Consider the following 12,394-nt stretch of genomic DNA (forward strand, 5'->3'; position numbering starts at 1 on the left):
GGGAGTGGGTGAATGTGAGAATACACTCTCATGTTCACTACGTTGATGAGTAGGCGGGAAGGGAAAAGGAGAGGTGGGGGTGTGGAGAGAAGAGAGCTTTGGCATGCTCAACTGTCTAGTACCAGGCTGAACTGAGCCCAAAGATGCATTATATTTCTGTGCAGTAATATTAATCATAGTGTTACATGGCCCCTTGAATAACAGAATCAATCAGACGAGTAACTCTTCCCTTTGTGAGAACTAGTAAAGAACTAAAGAGTCTGCGGCTATGCCACCCTGAACAAGCCTGATCCTGTCTGATCTCCGAAGCTAAGCAGGGTCAGGCCTGGTTAGTACTTGGATGGGTGACCATCTAGGGAGACCAGGTGCTGTAAGGCATAAAAAATAAATTAAAAATAAAAAATAAGGGATTATAAAATGACAAGATCCTTGCAATCTGTGAGGTCAACCAGGGGTTGCCTTGTCTAGAAAAAAAAATAACTAAAGAGAAAGGCTCAAAGGGATTCATTCAAGGATCCACTGGGAGATAAGAAGATGGGTATTTTCTCTTATTAGCTGAAATAGGAAGCTGGCAAAAGAGGAGAAACATGCCTTCTGTACTAGTCAGCGTTCTCCAGAGGAAAGGAAGCAGTATGTGAAGAGATTTATTGTTAGGAATTGGTTCGCATGATCATGAGAAGTCCCACCATCTGCTATTTGCAAGCTGGAGACCCAGGAAAACCAGTCATGTAAATGCGAGTCTGCATCTTAAGGCCTAGGAGCCAGGAGAACCCGTGGAGTAAGTCCCAGTCCAAGGGCAGGAGAAGACGGCTGTCCCAGCTCAAGCAGGTGGTCAGAAAACAAAACAGTCAAATCTTCCTTCCTTCACCATTTTGTTTTGTCTGGGCCCTCAGGGGAAGGGGCGATGCCCACTCACATTGGGGAGGGCAGGCTACAGAGTCACCTGTTCCAGATGCTAATCTCAGCTGGAAACACCATCACAGGAATCATGTTTAATCTTTGTCCGATCAGGTAGACGTATAAAATTAACCATCGCACCTTTTTTTTCCCCCAAAGCATTATTTTACTTCTCTAATTTGTATTATGTGGTGTTCTTCGATGATGGGAGCTATGTTTTATCCATCACTGCACCTAGTTCACTAAACTCAAGTGAATGTTGATTGAATCAATAAATACATTAACAATTAAAGTTGATTGGATTTAAATAAGATTACTGCAACTCAAAGAATCCTTAAGATACTATTATTCATCCTCACCACTTGTTATTAGCTCTTCATATATATTAATTTATTTAATGCAGTAACACTACCGAAGTGGGAACTATTATCATTATCCTCATTTTACAAACAATCAAACAGGCATGGAGAGTTATGTATTTTGCCCCCATCACACAATCAGTGAACAGAGCATACACACGGCCTGTTTTCTACAATGTTGTTGAGGTATAACTAAATAAGAAATATGTATATTTAAGGTGTACAGCTCTATGTTTTGATATATGTATATATTGTGAAATGATCACTACAATCAAGCTAATTAACACATCCATCACCTTACATAGTTACTATTTTCTTTTTCTCTTTTTTTGTTTTTTGTTTTTTCTATGGGTGTGTGTTACAATACTTAAGATCTAACCCTCTTAGCAAATTTCAAGTATACAAAATGGTGTTATTAATTATGGTCACCATGCTGTACATTAAATCTACAGAACTTACTTAGCTTGTATCACCGAAACTTTATACCCTTTGGCCAACATCTCCCCCATCTACCTCTCCCCCTGCCCTTAACAGCCTCATTCCACTTTCTCCTCTGAGTCTGACTATTTTAAATGCTACATATAAGTGAGATTGTGCCATTTATATCTTTCTATATCTAACTTATTTCACATAGTAATAATGTCCTCGAGATCATCCATGCTGTAACAAATGGCAAAATTTCCTTCTTGTTTAAGGCTGAATAATATTTCATTATATATATACCACATTTTCTTTATTCATTCATTCACTAATAGACTGTTAGGTTGTTTCCATATCTTGAGCATTGTGAATAAAGGTCAAATGAACATGGAAGTACAGATATCTCTTCAAGATACTGATTTCATTTCCTTCGGACATATACCCAGAAGCAGAATTGCTGGATCATTTTTTGAGGAACATACTATTTGCTATAGCGGCTGCACCAATTTACGTTCCCACAAACAATGTACAAGGGTTCCCTTTTTTCCACATCCTTGCCAATACTTATCTTTTGTCTTTTTGAAAAAAGCTATCCTAACAGGTGTGAAGTGATATCTCATTGGGAATTTGACATTTCCCTGATGGTTAGTGATGTTGAGTACCTTTTCACGTATCTCTCTCTTGACCATTTGTGCATCTTCTTTTTAGAAATGTCAATTTCAGTCCTCTGCCCAATCTTTAATTAGGTTATTTGTTCTATTGCCATTGAGTTGTATCGATTTTTTACATATTTTGGAGATTAATCCCTTATCGAGTATATAATTTGCAAATATTTTCTCCCATTTTACAGGTGGCCATTTTACTACGCTGAGTCGTTCCTTTGCTATGCAAAAGCTTTTTAGTTTGATGCAGTGCCATTTGTCTATTTTTGTTTTTATTGCCCGTGTTTTTGGTGTCATCTCCAAAAAAGTCATTGCCAAGACCAGTGTCAAAAAACATTTTTATTGCCTGTGTTTTTGGTGTCATCTCCAAAAAAGTCATTGCCAAGACCAGTGTCAAAAAATATTTTTGTCTTTTTTCTTCTAGTAGTCTTATGGTTTTAGATCTTACATTTAAGCCTTTAATCCATTTTGAGTTGATGTTTGTATATAGTGTGAAATAAGGGTCCGATTTCATTCTTCTGCATGCAGGTATCCAATTTTCCCAACACCATTTACAGAAGAGACTATCCTCTCTTTTTCAGATAGTTTATTGTTAGTGTATCTTTCATTCTATTGCTGCAGTGTATCACATTGATTGATTTGCCTATTTGAACTATCCTTGCATCCTAAAGAGAAATCCCACTTGATAGTGTATAATCCTTTTAATATGCTAATTAATTTGGTTTGCTAGTATTTTGTTGAGGATTTGTTCATCTGTGCTTATTATGGATGTTGGCCTATAGGGTTTTTTTTTGGGGGGGGGGGGGCGCGGTTTGTATTTTGTTTTTTCTTGTGGAGTCTTTGTCCGATTTTGGTACCAGGATGATGCTGGCCTCATAAAATGAATTCAAATTTGTTTTTTTTTCTACTTTTTGGTAGAATTCACCTATGAAGCCATATGGGCCTGGCCTTTCTTTTTGGGGAGGTTTCTGATTATTGATTTAATCTCTTTATTTGTTATTGGTCCATCCAAGCTTTCTCTTCTTGATTCAGTCTTGATAGATGGTATGTTTCTAGGAACTTATTCTTTTCTTCCAGGTTATCCAGGTTGTTGGTGTACATAATAATCCTTTATGGTACTTTTCTTTCCAAAGCCTCTGTTGTAATGTCTCCTCTTTTATTTCTAATTTTATTTATTTGAGTTTTCTTTGTTTCCTTTTTTCCCTTAGTTTAGCCATGGGTTTGTCTATTTCATTTATCTTTTTTTTTTTAAGAAAACAACTCTAATTTTATTTTTTCTATTTTTTTCTATTCTCTATTTTATTTTTTCTGCTCTAATATTATTTCCTTCTCTCTACTAACCTTAGGCTTGGTTTGTTCTTCTTTTCCTAGTTCCTTGAAGTGTGAAATTAGGTTAACTTGAAATCTTTTTTCTTTTTTAATGTGAGCATTTATTACTATAAACTTGTCTCTTAAAGACACAGCCCAACATGCTTTCTATTTACACAAGTGTATGCCACTAGCTCATGAAAACAGGAAGTCTAATTTTAAAAGGCTTTTTGAAAATTATGCTATATGTTCACCTTTTTAAAAAAATTAGGCCACTTAAAGTTTTAAGTTTTCATACTTTTAATTCCCAAATGGTTATCACTTCTGCAATTACGTGAGGCATCAATTAAGTTCATGTAACTATAGTCAAACCTTAATAAGCATTTGCTAAGTCCTTCTTTTGCTGTTAGTATTTTCTAAATTATTATATCTAGTCCTGCCACTGCTATTTAGAGGAAAGGTAAGATGATTGCCCATGTTTTGCAAATCATATGATTATAGTTATAAACATTCATTACACATTTAGAGAGAAAAGAAATTTATAGTGGAGGATGAACTTTCAAAGGCTGTAAGTCCCAATGTAATTTGTAAACTTTATGAATAAACTTTTATTTGGTACCCTCTGTACACAAAGAGCTAGCTAGTGCCGTTAAAAAAAAATAGCTAGAGCCTTTAATCACAGACAATATAGTCCAGAAAGAAGGCATGAATAAAATGAAATTATTTCACATTCTCACATTACTCCCTTCTTCTTCCATTCTTCGCTGCTCTTCTAGCTCACAGAGCCATCACTGAATAAACACCATGTTTTCTTGCTGTTTGTCTTTCCTCATGCTGGCTTGGACCACTTGGCCAATGTTGGCGCCATTCAGAAGTTATTCATGGAGACAGGAAGCTGAGGAGGAAGTTTTGAAAAGAAGCTGATGAGTTGAGTGATGGACATGTCAAGTTTGAGGTGCTAATAAAAAATTCAAGTAAAGGTATTGAGTGACAATTGGATAATAATATTTAACAATTTGGTAATCACGAGTGGATTAAGGAAAAGGAAAAGTTTTAAGCCTTGGTTGTTGGAAGAAAGATGACAGCGGGAATTCAGTGAGAGAGTTGATTCTGAGAGAAAGATTGTGAAATTAGTTTTAGATTTATTGCATTACAGATGATGATAAGAAATTAAAGGTGGCATTGTTTATGTGACCTTCAGATTGAAGATGAAGGAGAAATTAAGGAACTGCTCCAGATTGACAAAGTCTAAAGAGACATGGCAATCACGTTCCATACAGGGTGCTAGAATGATGTTTTTGCTATAAAGAGCACAATTGGGACAATTGGAGGAACTCAGTTGCAATCACTGAGCAAAGAGTATACATAAATTTTTTCTACTATTCTTGTCATTTTTCTTGTAAATTTTCTTATAAAATTTCTTATGAATCTTTTGATTCACCCTCTGAAATTGTTTTAAAATAAAAGACAGAAAACTAGCAAGCATAAAATATCATTTTTGGAGAACAAATTTGACGTTGTCAATATATCTTAAGATTATGTAAGATATGGAAGATCTACTAATCTTAAGATACCTGTAAGTATTCACAAACTAACCTAATAATTTCATTCTGAGTCTTTCCCCTAAAAAAGAATACAATGCATCATTCAAAATAGTATTATTCGTAATTGCAATCTTAGAAACTATCAAGCATACAACTGAAATGATTAAGTATATGCTGATCTGTCCACTTGAGGAACATTCTTCAGCTATATTATAAATAGATATATGACTGGATAGCAACATGCATATGTCTTTGGTTTAAAATTAAATGAAAAAGTAGAATATACCTTAAGATATTAACTATGATTATTATGTTAAAATGTAGATATGAAATACACCAAAATAATATGAAGCTTTCAAAATGGTAGAATTTGGGGTGATTTATCCCCTCTCTGTTTAATTTTTTATACTGAATTTCTATTGCTTTCAAGATTTTGAAGGTATTTTAAATAAAAAAGTCAAGAACTAGAGGTGCTCAACCTCAGGACTGATCATTTGTATTGAGGGTTATATGCCACAGAGCTGTGACCATGGTGGCCAAAGTCTTTGAGAAATAGAATAACACAAGGAGAGGCAGATTGGGCCAGGAGTGAGCCATGGAGAGTTCTTACATTTGGAAAAGAAGGGGAACGTGATGAGCAGAGTCGATGGAGGACTGACTAGAGAAGAAAGCACTGAAAATTATGTGTGCTGGTGGTGCTGAGAGCAGATGGAACTTAGGAGCATCACACCCTGAAGGAAGCCAAGGGGAAAAAGTAAAGAGAGGACTTGGCTATTTGATCACTAAGCACTTTCCACCAATGGCCTTCAATAAAGACAAGCTGACTTTTATAATTCAACTCAGACACTTATAGTTTTTCAAAGTTAATTCCTCTGGTTTGCATTGCAATATTTTAACATGGGAAATGGAGTCTAGAAACTCAAAAAGCAATTTGCCATGATAAAATTTTTGAAGCCTCCCCTGATGAGGCTTACAAAAGCTTCTCCTGTGTCAGAGAAGGTTCTGGATCTCTTTTCCAGCAGCATTTCATCAGCAGAAAACGGTTCACTTCATAATGTTTATAACCTTACATAAAACTGAAGAACATTTTATTATTTTTTCATTAAGCCACCTTTGGAATCATTTTTGTCCCTTTATGGTCTCTTATTTAATCTGTTTTTTCATAAACTGGAAAGAGAAAAATTCAATCAGTGGTCAAAATAGTAATTAGCATAAGTCACAGACTAATAGCTTAAAGACACATGTACTTATTAGTTATCTCCTCCATCTGCCTTCATCAGTGAATTCTTTTAACTCTCAAACACATCTTTTCCTTCTTCTTAAACAATGGAAAAAAAGAGATTACTAAAATGTACATTTTCCCAATTACAAGTTACTAATGTTTGTATTTTTTTTCTATTAAAGCATAATTCCCATGTTGAGAAAACTCTTTTACCAAACACTGAGGAAAGCATGAATTAACAAAACATCACAAGATTTTATTTCCTGTATTAAAAAAAAAAAATCATACATTTGCATAAAATCAGCAACTGAAGTTTTCAGAAATGAGTTTAATCACGAGAGGACCATAAAAAAAAAAAAAAAAAAGATGAAGCACACTACAAAATAAGTCTTAAAACCACTTTCAGGTTTAAAAAGAGGAAAATATCAGTTCTACTTATTCCTGAAGGATTTTTTTAATCTTTTAATTAATGGCAGCCCTCAGGGCACAGAGCAATTGTTAATTAAAACAGGAGGGAAGGGAGAGGAAGCAGACAAGAATGCTGAGATGAACGCATTTCCCTGTTCTCTGCAGGGTAACAACATCACTAAGCCAACATTAATAAATATGAATATTTTTGAGAGAAAGTATATAAAATTGTACCCAAAAAAATCCTAACTCAGCTTGGCATGCACTAGCAGATGCATAAATTAATTGGGGCTCCTCAAGAATTATAAACCCCAGGGTGTCACCTTTTGTCTAATTGAGTGGAGGTAGTGATCTCCCACCCATGACAGGATGGAGTGCTTCCTTCTCAGTGCAAGCTGACTTCTGTCAGGGGATATTGTGCCTGATCAAAGATCTTCTAAGGGATTTCGTTCACTTTCATTCTAGCAATGGGCGGGTTCGCACGTGGCAACCACCATCATTATGAGACATTTCTTAAATGCTTAGAGTTAAGGGCTAGACTCACTGCCCATTCAATTCAATGCCCTTTCTCTTTTCCACCATTAAATTTTTACTTAAAAAAAAAAATTATCGAGTCTTTTTGGTTTACCCTCTGTGCCTTGCCTAATTTGGGCAGGTTATTAGTGGTAACGTTTTTCGAGTCCTTCCCTACCATTTTCCCCTGCGCCCCACATGAAAAAGGCTTTTATCCTCCTCACATGCTCAGAAATCTACTTAACACACAGAGCTTTAGAAGCCAAGAACAAAAAAAATGTAAGAAAATCTGTTTCTCACTTTATTTGGAAGGTGACAGAAGCCAGAACCCATAGGCTGTATGTTCAGCATGAATAAAGTCATTCTTTGAAATTAGGACAATCTGAAATCGGTTTTCCCAATTTTTCTGTGACGCTAGTTTTACATAATCTTATTGGCTCTTCATCAAAGTTGTTTTTCAGAATCAGAACTCAACCCCTTAAGGCTTGGGTTTGTGTTTGTTGGTTTTATTATTTTTAATTTTTTTTCCCTTTAGTCTGTGCGCATGCATCTCTTTGATGTTCACCACACTAGGATGTCAGGGTTAGCGCATGGATGTCGGCGTCTCTTACAAAATTTCTTAGATGCCAGCAACATCAGTAGCTAGGAGACAACTTTGAATTTCATTTCTCTGTTTGTAGTCAGAATACATTCTTCATCACAGATAAGACCTTGCCTCCCTAGCACTCTGTCTCTAAAAGAACAAACTCTAGGTAATCAGAAAACTACATTCTGCACAAAATACTAAATCTCTGCTTATTTTAGCAATACCTGGTCAAGCATAGATGCCAGGGTAGAAAAAAAAATACTTCGTTTTTGCCTTTCATTGCTATGATAGTTTCTGTTGGAAAACTCCTGATTTTCCTCCTAAAAAACTTTGTCCTTTCGTTGTGCTAATGTGACAGCTAAAGGAGACCGTTTACAGAGGCGAAGGAAAACTACCCCAACCACCCGTACAGTGTTGTTTTTGTTCTCTTCAGTTGCGCATGGTGTCTACTAACGATTCAATCAGGGGTAGAAATTTATGCATGATTTAAAAGGAATAAGTAAAAGAAAACTTACCTATATTTTTCAAAGTGGATCTACATAAGAATTGCCATAAGTGCTCATTAAAAGTGCTTTTTAGGTTCTCCTCCCCATTTCACCAATCAAAGGGTGAAACCCAAGATCGGATATTTTTAATAAATTATCGTCATACACACCCAAGTATGAGTGCCGCTGATAGGCCAAATGTTTCCATAGGATGACATGATTTTTAACTATACTATGTAATTTATAGTATATAATATATGTAATATGATACATATGTTTTATTGATATTTCATTTGTAGATAAATATATATTATGAAATATATGTAGTTATGACATATAATTGCAAATATATATGCTCTATCCAAACTCCTATCGGTCAGTAGTGGCAAGTGCATCGGACTCAGAAATATAATCCAGAGTCAAGGTCAAAGTTTGGGCCCTGGCTAGAGAGCAGATGTCGGGATCAGGTTACAATGCCCAGCGGAGATAAAGGAGGAAGAAGCTGAGGTTGGGGAGGAGAAGAGAAAGAAACAAAGCGAGATACCAGGTCTGGAAAAAAGACAGCCGACGGTAAAACTCAGAAACTTCCTTCCAGCCACGCCCGAAACTTCACTCACCACAAACCAGATTCCAAATATTGACTCACCTTCTCCTAATGAGGTTTTTAAAACTACAGTCTGGTGTTAGAGGTGTCTTATTTACAAATGATCTCAGACCTGCTCTCCGGCCATAGACAGAGCAGGGCCAACATCTGTAGGAAGCAGTGACCTTGGACCGTTCTTTAGACTATACTATACTTTACTGAAGTTCTGAAATTCAAAACTTATTTCTCACCTTGTGACCTGTAAAGAGATATCATTCTCTGGGTCCACCCACATTCATCGAATAGGCTTCGCAATAAATTTTAATGGACCTCCAATAGAGGTTAAGGGTGAGATGGGGGTGGAATTCTTTTTTAACTCTAGTTTTGTTTTTAAGTAAGACAGTTGGTAACTAAATTTTCCAGAAAACTTTTAAAAAGCTTTCATCTGTCAAAGGATTTTTTCAACCTGCTTCAATCTCACTGTTTTTCTTCCACGAGGTTGCCTCTGGGATAATGCATTTGATATCAATGAATAGGAACACAATATTCCAAGGGCTTTGTGCAGGCAGATACACGTTCTTTTTAGATTTTTGCTAATGAGAACCTGCTCAAGAAGGAAATTTGCAGTTGTTTCCCAATTGCCTACTCTTAAGACTTATGTAACTATGACAGATTTATCGATGCAGCTTGGAGAAAGATTTCAATCTTATTTTAAAACAAAATATTCATTTGTGAATATAGGAGCATATACTTTTCATTAAAGTATATCCAGAGGCCTTTTTTAAACAAAATATATTGATGGTCTAAACTAACAATAGTATTAATGTTTAAATACACATATTAGCAGCATCTCCATACTTGACACCTTTATGTCTCTGTACAAATTAGACTTAATTGTTAAACCTGTGAAGATCTCATGGCATTAGGGAATTTGCATTTTGTGTTCTTGTATCATTCAGGAATGATGTATTTTAAAATTTTAAACAGTTAAACACTTGAAGAGAATGTTCTACTCTGAAAGGGTGGGCCCTGATGATGTATAACTCTGGCGATTATAGCTGTCACGTGGTTTTCATCACAGAACTTCCTGAGTTACTACGTACATCGCAGGTCCCCACTTGCTTACCTTCCTTCTCTGCCCCTCGCTTCCATTCTCCTAATTCTCAGCTTTCCAGTGACCTCCTAATGACTGAATCCAGGGGCCGGCTCCCCAATTCTCTCCTGTCCTCACTGCTGCCTTTACAACTCTGGACCACTGTCTCATCCAGGCACACCTACCTGGCAGCCGTTCTCCTCAGCTCTGTTGCTGGAAGGTCCTTTTCATCCTTGCTAATTTCTCTTCCCGTGTTGAGCCCTGTCTAGGAAAAGTGCACTGCATTTTTCTTTATTCTCACACTCACAGCACTTCTAACACCAGATGTGTGAGTATATTCCCACACGGACCCTTTCTGTGACACCAGCTGGTTGTCCTACATTCAATTCAATCATGACACTAACCAGAGTTGGCGCAGACCCCACAGATTAAGGACTCAATCCCACAAATCACTCCCCATTTCAGATGCCAATTGTAAGCAGTGTGTCCCAAGGTTACCCACAACTTCTACCTGACTTGGTGATGAGTGGGAAGTCCCTCCTCAGGTTCAATAATTTGCTAGAGCAACTCACAGAACCCAGGAAAATAGTTTACTTACTGTCGCTGATTTATTATAAAGGCTATTTTAAAGGACATGAATGAACAGCCAGATGAAGAGATATACAGGACGAGGTCTGGAAGGGCCTCAAACACAGGGGCTTCTGTCCTCGTGGAGTTGGGGTCCACCACTCCTAGTACATATACAGATGTGTTCACCATCCAGGAAACTCTTTAGACCTGTAATTCAGGGACTGTTAGGGAGCCTCCATTATGTAGGCTGAGTGAGGGGGCGGAGCTGGAAGTTCCAGGTCTCTAACTATGCTTGGTTTTGCTGGTGACCAGCCCCTTCTAGGAACCTTCCAAGAATTGCCTCAACAGAACAAAAGATGCTCCTATCACCCAAGGAATTCCAAGAGCTTTAGGAGCTTTGTGTCAGGAAGTATAAGCAGGAATTAGGGGCACAGATGAATCAATATATTTCTTATTCTTTCACAACCCTTTGAATGATGTTATTCTTCCACAGGCATCATCCTCAACTTTTTCATGCCCCAACCCCTCATAATTCCATATTTTCAGACAGGTAGTATTACTAAATTGTACCATGGATATACTGTGCCTTTTTTGTTCTCTTCACCGTGCATGATTATCTACTAGTTATTAATTGGAGATAATAATTTGCAAATTATTTAAAAAGAAACATTAAAAGAAAAATGTTTTGCTGTATTTTTCAAAGTAGACGCTACATAAAAATTGCCAGAGGGGCTCATTAAAAGTGCATTTTTGCTTTTTCTCCCCTACTTTACCAATATGGGTGAGCACATTTAAGCATGAGAATTACTGATAGGCAATATTTTTATAGAGGAACATTTCTAGGGAACCAGATACTGAGGAGTTATTGCCATCTCTCTGTTTTCCCTCACCCCGCTCCATAGCCAACAGGTCTCTAAGTTGTGTTGATTTCGAATCCTCTGTCCTGTACCCTTTCCTTCTATTTTATCCCCTCTTTTATCCTTTTTGGGTCCATAATTTATTATATCTGGTACTCATGCATCCAACTTACCATCCAAAGTATCTGTGTGTATCCTTGGTTAACATTAAAATATGTTTCACCTACTTAAATTATTCACCGACTCCATGTTGTTTATAGATTGAAATCCACAGTCTTTAACATGACTCGTAAGGCTAGCCCCCAAACTCCCATTTATCATCGTGTATCCCACTTGGCACCTCCACTCATAACCACACAGAACAGCTTCTCTCCATGAGGACACACTCTCTCCCCATGTATTTTTTTTGCCTGAAATGTTTCCACTGCCTGAAATAACCACACTCACCTCTCTTCCTCATCACTGTCCTTGTCCACTTGGGGAATCCTATTCAGCTCTCACATCCACTCTTGAGCTTCCTTCTCCTTGATATGCGACTCCCATAGACCAACCTTGGTTCCTCCATGCACCCATAGATCCGGTATAGTCATTAGTCCGAGCTCTTTTCACACCATTTTGCAATTGTCTGCTTGTCTCTCTGTGGCCATTTTCCATCCAGGGGCTAAGGAAGCAAACGGACCTCAGGGACCTGGGCCCCATGGGTGCCAAGGGCAATCTAACAAGTCAGAAACAGCGTTAGTCTCAGAAGTGAATGGTGCTCAATGAAAGAAGGAAGAAAAATGAGGGCCAAGAAAGGACTTTTTTAATATAATGAAAGGATTCCACAGAGTTATTCATTGTGTCCACATGAGACTAAACATGGGCTTAAATTAAAGCAGAATGTATTT

General features: G+C 37.1%; 1 pseudogene; it reads left to right on the forward strand.

The window, feature by feature from the left end:
- The first annotated feature begins 258 nt into the window (after nucleotides 1-258).
- LOC118605061 lies at nucleotides 259-377 on the forward strand (annotated as a pseudogene).
- Nucleotides 378-12,394: the final 12,017 nt, after the last annotated feature.

Source organism: Rousettus aegyptiacus, unplaced genomic scaffold (genome assembly GCF_014176215.1).
Source record: "Rousettus aegyptiacus isolate mRouAeg1 unplaced genomic scaffold, mRouAeg1.p scaffold_m13_p_1, whole genome shotgun sequence".
Lineage (NCBI taxonomy): Eukaryota > Metazoa > Chordata > Mammalia > Chiroptera > Pteropodidae > Rousettus > Rousettus aegyptiacus.